Source organism: Abrus precatorius, unplaced genomic scaffold, assembly GCF_003935025.1.
Source record: "Abrus precatorius isolate BTA unplaced genomic scaffold, Abrus_2018 Scaffold10, whole genome shotgun sequence".
NCBI classification, from domain to species: Eukaryota; Viridiplantae; Streptophyta; class Magnoliopsida; order Fabales; family Fabaceae; genus Abrus; species Abrus precatorius.
In genome coordinates this window covers 16,147,831-16,156,942 of record NW_020874292.1, presented here as the reverse complement: position 1 = coordinate 16,156,942, position 9,112 = coordinate 16,147,831, and the positions used below count along the sequence as shown (strand labels likewise).

The window sequence follows — 9,112 nt, the reverse complement described above, 5'->3', positions numbered from 1 at the left end:
TTGATAATATATATCATAAAATAATGATAAAAGCTCGAGGGTTCGATCCCTAAAATTCTATGAGGTGTTGGAAATGGTTGAATAGTGAATAGGAGATCACTATGACCATATAGCTCTTGGTAAATTACCAAAGATGTAAATGATTTATTTTGATATTTATGGATGGGACTGTTCACGGAGGACCGTTTCGTTTTGGGTTTTTGGCCTGTCTAATGCTCTTTCCTTGCGCCTATTTTGCCTTTGGGGGGTTGTTTACAGGTACAACCTTTGAACTTCATGGTATACTCATGGATTGGCAATTCTTATTGGAAGGATGCAACTTCTTATACTGCTCAGTCTCTACTCCTGCCTAATAGTTTAAGCACATTCTTGTTGTACTGTGGGGTCCTGAAGCACAGGGAGATTTTAACCCGTTGGTTGTCAATTAGGTGGTCTGTGACTTTTGTTGCTCTCAACGGTAGCTTTCGTGAGTAATAGTTTCATAGTTAACGTCAATTTGAACTTGCTTCGATCTGTTCAATTACGTCCTTATAATGCAATGCGATTTTCTAGGTCCAAATTTGCTGTTTGTTCTGTGATCCTGAATTTATCCACTGGAGTCAGTCTGAGTTGGTTTTTGCACCTAGTGTTTTGGTGTAGCAGCATATTTCGGATTCATCTGTTTTTCCAAGGTTTCATAATTGGACATTAAATCCATTTCATATGATGGAGTTGCTGGTGTATTGGGTGCTGCCGCTTATATGTGCTATTTATGGTGCTACCGTAGAAAATAGCTTATTTGAAGATGGTTGATGGCGCAGAATCATTCCGTGCTTTTTAACCCAACCAAGCTGAAGAAACTTATTCAATGGTCCACTGCTAACCGTTTTGTCCCAAATTTTGGGGTTGCTTTTTTCCAATAAACGTTGGTTACATTTCTTTATGTTATTTTGTACCTAGTAAAGGTTTAGGATGATTGGTCTTGGAGTAGTCGGTCTGGCCCTGAAGCCCAGCGTGCCATGACTTCGTTTCTCAAGAAATCTCCGAGCGAAGATCTGAATTTTTGAACTTTCTACGACCAAAAACCATTCTCTTAAACGAAGGTATTCCTCGTGGATGGCAGCTCAAGATCAGCCTCATTGAAAACCTTATCATTCCTGAGGAGGTTCTTACCACGTGAAACGCTCTTATGGAACTGTAGCTATAATGCTGAGAGAAACTACCGGTTTCGCTTGGTGGGCCGGGAATGCCCACTTATCAATTTTTATCTTATGAACTACTGGGGCCATGTAGCCCATTGCTGGATAATAGGTATTCTGGTGCCGGGAGCAAGACCTATTTGCAAGTGAGCTCATTTCTACCCGTGAGAAAGCCATGTATGAACAAGGTTTAATTTTACTTCTTCATCTAGCTACTTTAGGTTGGGGTAGTCTGGGGGGGGAAGTTATAAGACACTTCCATTACTTTGTGTCTGGAGTTACTTCTTAATTCCTCTGCAGTATTGGGCTTGGCGTATTTATATCATACTTTTTGGACCTGAAACCTTTGAGGAATCTTTTCCATTTTTCGGTTATGTATGGAAAGATAAAATAAAAGACTACAATTTTGTATTCACTAATCTTTGTTAGGATATAGGTTCTTTTTCTTCTAGTATTCAAGGCCTCTTTATTTGGAGTATATATAGATACCTGGGCTCCAGTGGGGAATGTAAGAAAAGATTACCAAAACTTGACCCTTAGTCCAAGTATTATATTGGTTTTTTCATTAAAATCACCTTTTGGGGGAGAGGGGTGGATTGTAGGTGTGGGACGCATTTGGAAGATATATTGGGGGCATTGTATGGTTGTGGTTCCATTTTGTGATGACTTGGTGGAGATCTGGCAGTATCTAACCAAACCGCTTTGCATGGGCTCGGCGTGCATTGTATGGTCTGGAGAGCTTATTTGTATATTAGTTTAGGTCGCTTTATTCTGTTTTTGTTATTGCTGTTGCTTTTTCTGGTTTAGTATAATACCGGCTTTATCCTAGTGAGTTTTACGGACCCACTGGACGCAGAAGCTTCTCAAGCTCAAAGCTTTAACCTGTTCTAGTTAGAGACCAACGGTCTTGGGGGCTAACGTAGATCTGCTCAAGACACCACCGGTTTAGGTAAGTATCTAATGCGTTCCCCGACGGAAAGTGATTTTTGGGGGAAGAAACTATGCGTTTTTGGGAATTTGCGTTGCTCCCTGGTTAAGGAACCTCTAAGGGGTCCCAAGGTTGGATTTGAGTAGATGAAAAAAGAGATATACAAGCCTTGCAAGAACGTCGTTCCGCGGAATATGATGACTCATGCGCCTTTAGGTTCCTTAAATTCCCGTTGGGGGGCGTAGCTACAAGATCAATGCAGTCAAGTTATGTCTCTCCTAGAAGTTGGTTAGCTTACTTCTCATTTTGTTTAGGATTCTTCCTATTTGTAGGTCATTTATGGCACGCGGGAGAGGCTCGCGCAGCGTGCCGCAGGATTTGAAAAAGGAATTGATCGAGATTTGAACCTTTCTTTCCATGACTCCTCGTTAATTGAGACATGAGTCCAATGAAGTAGAAATAACTTTTGATTTCACTATAGATATTGGGTTGACTCGGTTTTTTCGGGCTCGGCTAAGGAATGATATAGCCGGAGCCCGAAAAAAACCGAGTCAATCAAAACCACTAAAATCAAAAATATATTCGCCTGAGAAAAAAGGAGAGAAGGGATTCGAACCTCGAAATAGTTCTTTGTTTTCAAACGTATACCGGTTTTCAAGACGGGGCTATCAACCACTCAGCGATCTCTCCAAAAGCTTAATTTCTATTTTAGACTTTTATTCCATTGAATAAAAACAGTGTGATGTCATATATTTGAATTGATATCTTTTTTTTTATTCTATCTATGTTAAAGATTCCGGTGGAAGTCTCATTGGTCTAGTTCTCTATTCGTGTCTGTATATATATATATTCATAACCAACATGTCTTTTTGTGAAATAAAAAAAAACTACCCTCGATTTCATGCCTTAAAAGGGGTAGATAATAAATTATAAAAATCAATGTGATTTGTGATAAAAACCATCCCGTGTTTTTTGTTTTTAACAATTTTTTTTGTAGATAAAGGGAAATCAAGGATTGGGGGATTCAAATGTATTAATTCTTTGTTGGTAAATTTGGAGGATTAGAAACATGACTATTGCTTTCCAATTAGCTGTTTTTGCATTAATTGCTACTTCATTCATTTTTAATTGATTTAGTTGTACCTGTTGTATTTGCTTCTCCTGATGGTTGGGAGTAACAAAAATGTTGTATTCTCCGGTACTCATATGGATTGGATTAGATTTTTTAGTGGGTATTTTAATTCTCTCATTCTTGAAGCTATTATTCTAAATTGAAAAACGAAATGACCCCTCCCCCGAATTATTCGGATTGTGAGGCACATTAAAAAAAAACATGGATATAGAAGCCCTTAAAAGAAAGAAAACTAAAACATTACATTATAGGGAGGGTCAATACTTCTTCTATTGGAAAAATATATATCTTTATATATTTAGAATGTATTCTAAATTATCTTAGATATTAAGAATGTATTCTAAATATCTTAGAAATATATCTATAAGCTACTATTTCATTTTAAATACTACTAATAAGACGTATTAATAGATTAAATATAAAATATGAATATTATTACATATATTCGAGTTATTTAATTACCCCTACCTCTAATAAGATCAGACCCAGCTCTGTACAAATAGAATCTATATAGTAATATCAAGGCAATTAAAAAAGAAAATGCGGACATATAGTCGAATGGTAAAATTTCTCTTTTGCCAAAGGAGAAGACGCGGGTTCGATTTCCCGCATATCCGCTCCCCTGCTTATTTATAATTTATTAATCATAGTTTTATAAAATTGTGTAGAATGACTGTAATAGTATAGTGGCCCCTTTTTTCTTTCTTGAACTCAAGTTTTGTCAAAAAATGTTGCGGAGACGGGATTGAACCCGGACCTCAAGGTTTATGAGCCTTGCGAGCTACCAAGTTGCTTACTCCGCGTTATAACAATAGAGAATTGATAACTTAATGGACAAAACAAAGATGAATGCGTCCTCTTACCATATTGTAACAAATAGAATAAACCATTTATACGAAGGTAAAAGGACCCTCCTATGATCGTTGATCATTTAAAAAATAATAAAAAATGAGAGATATATTTCATTTTATACCACTTGATTCTTGTTGGCACCGGGCAATCAAACATACATGAACCATTCACCGAAGATATGTCAGATAACCAAAGTCTCGATAAATTAGCTCTCGGTCTTCCGGTCGAAAAACAACGTCGATTGAAGACGTATAGGTGCACTATTACGCGGGTATGATTCTAACTTTCCATGAATTTCCCATTATCACTAACGATGGAATTTTACTTATTTCTTTTTTTAAGGGATTGGCGAAATCAAATGATATTTTTATCATTTTTGGCCTTTTCTTTTCCCTCTGACATCAAACTTTTCCTTGACATTTATGGTGTTCATTTCCTATTAGTATCAATTAGTATTGATGATAAAAGTCTGGATCCTTTAGATGTAGAAATTATAAGAATACGGCTTCCCCTCTCCCTAGAAGAAATGAAATGATATTTTTGCGAAAAAAATTAATAAACAATTAAATTAACCAAATTTCCGATGTAGAGGCAATTAAGAAAGCTGGCATAAGTATAATATATAACCTACAGAAAAGTGGCTAGTCCATACCAATCTTGCTTTGCAATCAATGGAAAGAGCCACTGGTTTATCTCTCCATCGAATCAATTAGCCAAAAGGTGCGTTCATGAGCCATGTTTAAAGTTTCAATCAATTCGCTGCCAATATCCGCGCAGGAGATAAGAGACATAAACCCAGTAGCCCAGAACAAGTGTCGAAAATAAGAAACGATCCACGCCCAGACTGAAAACTTATTCATTACCAAAAGGGTTATATCGCTTGATAAGTTGTGAAGAATTTAGACCATTTAGAGTAAATCTCTTAGACCATCCATCAAAATAGGTGAAATTCATTAAACTGTGAAACATTACCCTGCCATAGTGTTAATGTGTTTCCCAATGCCAATAAAAATAGAACCATCAATTGGTATTTAACATCAACAAAACTGCAAATAAAAGATCCCAAGCACTAAATATCACAAGTACCACTCGTCCCGACCATCGCAAGGAAAGACCTATTAACCAAAATCTTTTTTACCGCATTAAACTTGGAACCACGTGCATCCAAAGCACTTTACATTAAGATCAATGTAGTTGTAGTAAACCAAGAGCCCAATAGCATGATGAGACCAAGAAGTCTCGCAGGCCTATGTTAAGAATAGAGAATTACTTTCATTAATAGCAATTAACCACCAGGCAACCATATGCTTTGCCCCGCATGAACGCCGGGACTGTTCGTTGAAGATAAAAGTACATCGAACCCGTAGGAAGTTTTACCATGAGCGGATTGTATCCATTGAGCAAATTTGGGTTCGATCAAGATTTGTTTCTCCGGAGTGCCAAAAGCAAGCATGACATCATTATGGACATAAAGTCCCAGAGTATGGAACCCCAGAAAGAGACTAGCCCAACTTAAGTGGGATATGATAGCTTCTTTATGGTCTAACATTCTTGCCAAGACATTATCTTCATTCGTTTCTGGATTGTAATCTCTATAAAAAAATATAGCTCCATGAGCAAAGCCCCTTCATAATGAATCCTGCGATGATTGATGATGAGTATTATAAGGCAGATTGAAGTAGTAAAGTCTTGTCTATAAATGCATTAAGCAGGTAAAGAGTACAATGTGTTGAGCTTACCAAGGAAGTAATACCCCTAAAGAGCTAGAGCAAAGGCCTAATTGAAAATGAATTTGAATTATTGATTTTGTCATAAGAGACCCTTATGTCCACGGCCCCAATCTACCCCCCGAGGAATATGTGCTTTCTAAAAATCTTTTATAACTGTGTCAATCCCGAAGTTTTCTCAACATATGCCAGCCAACGAGAAAAATAAAATGCATAGCTAAATGAGATGTGCAATATCGGGTTAGCCATAAACTTGGTTTGCGGATGGAATCCCCGAGAAGTGTTAGAATAGCAGTTTCTGCTCCTTGGGGGTACCAAATAAAATGACTATTGGAATCGGGATTTTTTGAGCATGAAAGATTCCACGACTGTAAAAAATGGGAACCTAATCCTTGGGGATTGTGGCAAACACCTAAAAAATTTCCAGCGACATATTCTCCCCTGGATCCGGAATACGCGACAGGACTAAATGCCCTGTCCAAGCCAGGAATGACTCGAATAGTCCTGACAAATGATGATTGAGACGGGATTTCAGCATGTTTTAAACCACGAAACCACTCGGTTCCATTTTGTTGTAGATGTAACCAACCTGCTATTAAAATATGTAGAAACAAATATTAGAAAAGACGCCCAGTATAAAGATCCCCATTAGTACGTAAACCGATTGTATACACCAGCTCATAAACACCAGAATAGTTATATTCACTGGCCTGGAGCACCCCTCGAGTAAAAAGCTTTCTATAGCTGGTTGACCAAAATGAGGATCCCAAAATTGCATAGCAATAGGTTCTTACATGTAAAGATCTTGTACCATGCCTCAAAATCCCTTGCCAAGCTACATGAAATAGATCCCGGAAGTCACAGAAAATTATTGCTAATTGTCGACAATGAGCAACGCAAAAATGTTCTATATAAAGACGTTCCTCAGTAATATATCATGACTCTCGAATCATTGCGGTAGCAATACCAAACCAAATACGGACGAGTAGTGGGGTCTGAGCTAAGCCTGACCTAATAAACTTGGGAAATCTAATGCCATAATGATTTTCAATCCTCCTAGCTATATCCTACTGCCAATAATTCTTGCTAAGAATGCCCAGTTGTGGCAATTTCCACTAGAAGTAATTGGGTTACTCCTACAGCACGTCCCTGTACAATGTCAAGGCTCTAAGGCTGAGTCAGCAGGACAACTTTTAATTTATATTGAGCCCAAACAATGATTCAATAAGTTCTTGCCAATAACCACGTCCGCTGAATAGGAACATTAAACTAAAAGCCCAATAAAATGGGCACCAAGAAAAAAAGACCATATTGCAGATAATGAAGAACCATAAGGACTGAAACCTGGATGCCTGCGCCCATAAGAAATCGCGGAGCCACCCATTAATAAGTAATGGAAACTTGGCAAAGTTTGCCTCCTGTGATATGGAGTTTATTATCCCTTGATCGCTTACTACCCAAACATCTGACTGCTATTTTCCAACTGAATGAATATTACTACGAAAATTGCATATTTGTACATCCAAAATAGTCCTAAGAGACATGATCCAAGCGGGATTACTTGCATGTCCCCCTCTTCCAGTCCATCACAAGGAACGAAAACCTAGATTTGCTTATCCGGTATCAATCGTACTACGAGAATAGAAACACCCTTTAGGAGTATCATACTTACATGAATTGTAATGCATGAATTGATGGACCAAATAAATCCGCAGTTCCTAATGGAATAGGTAACAAAGCAAGCTTTACCGCCCACTGCCAGGCTTAAATTCTCACCCCCAAGTTTAAAACTGTGCTTGTTGTTGCACCAGGGGCCGTTATGCTTTGGTCTAAACACGTGGGGTATTTTGTTATTCCATGAGCAAAACTGGGTTGTAATTGTATAGCGGTATCCGAAAACATATCTTGAGGGCGCCCTAAAGCGCTCATGGTATCATTATGAATATACAAACCAAACGTGAAAGCCTAAAAAATTACACACCCAGTTAAATGGGATATAAATTGCATGGATGTCTAAGACACGATCTAATAGATCGTTGTATCGAATAGTTGGATCATTAGTTCTTACCATAGAAAATAGCTGCATGCGCAGCAGAACCAACTACAGAAATCCACAATCTCCACAATGTGATGTGTACACAATTGACTCATTGTGTACCATATCAGTAGCTAGGTATGATAAGGAGGCATAAACATATGGTGACTACAACAATGGTCAAAGAGCTAACATAGCTAGGTTAATTAATAAATTGAGCATGCATTGATGTTGTTGGATTCATAAAGACCTTTATGACCTGGCCTGTAAAGCGACCTTTATGGCCTCTAGAATATCTTTTATACCATGACCAAGTACCCCAGTTAGCCGTTACATGTGACCCGCTATCAAAAAGAATTGCCAATAGCTAATTGAGATGTGTTATAATATCGGTTCAGCCATAGACCTCATTACTGGATTCTAATCCTCCAGAAAAAGTCAGAAATTCTGCGTATTTTGACCATATTCGAGGTGAAAACAATGGTTGCTCCCCTCGGCAAAACTCGGATAAAGAGTGAGCCAAAAGATCCTGATTCAGGATAAATTCATGCAGAAGTGGAATCTCTTTGATCTACTGGCAGCTTATAGAAATGGTTAGATTGTAAAGATACATGTATTTAGCCCTTGCCAAGAAAGAGACCCAAGTCCTAGGAGTCCTGTCAAATGGTGATTCAACATAGATTCTACATCTTGGAAACCAAGCCAATTTTGGACAGCTTTTTGATAATGAAACCAACCAGCAAAAAGCATTTAAGGCTGCAAAGACCAATGGCACCAATTGCCGGTACATAGAGTTGTAATTCAACTAGTTATTCCAGATGCTCGCCAAAATCTGAAAAAAACCGGAGTTATTTGTATTCCTCGGAACCCCCCCTACATCACCATTCAATATTTCTTGGCCCCACTATTGGCAAACACCTGGCACTAGGACCAATGTGAGTAGGATCGCCTTAACCATGGCTCATAATTGGAAAAAACGAGCACCATGGAAATACATGCCACTCAGGCCAAAGAAAGATGATGGAGAGTTGCCGAAATGGGCACTAAAAATTTTCGCGGAAATCTCCTCCGAAATCACTAGTATGGCGTATCGATTAATCCATGAGCATCAGCATGAGTTCCAGATCAAGTAGTAGTAATCAGGTCCTTAGCATATTGTTCTTGAGAAATGACTCGGGTTTTAGCCCATTCCTCGAAAGGAGTTTTTAGGATCCCTATCTACAAAAATTTTAGACTTCTGGTTCCGGTGAACGAATAAAT

The 9,112-nt window shown here is 38.2% G+C and overlaps 1 pseudogene; it reads right to left on the bottom strand.

Moving 5' to 3' along the window:
• Nucleotides 1-5,110: 5,110 nt before the first annotated feature.
• LOC113851962 lies at nucleotides 5,111-7,201 on the bottom strand (annotated as a pseudogene).
• Between the last annotated feature and the right edge of the window lie 1,911 nt (nucleotides 7,202-9,112).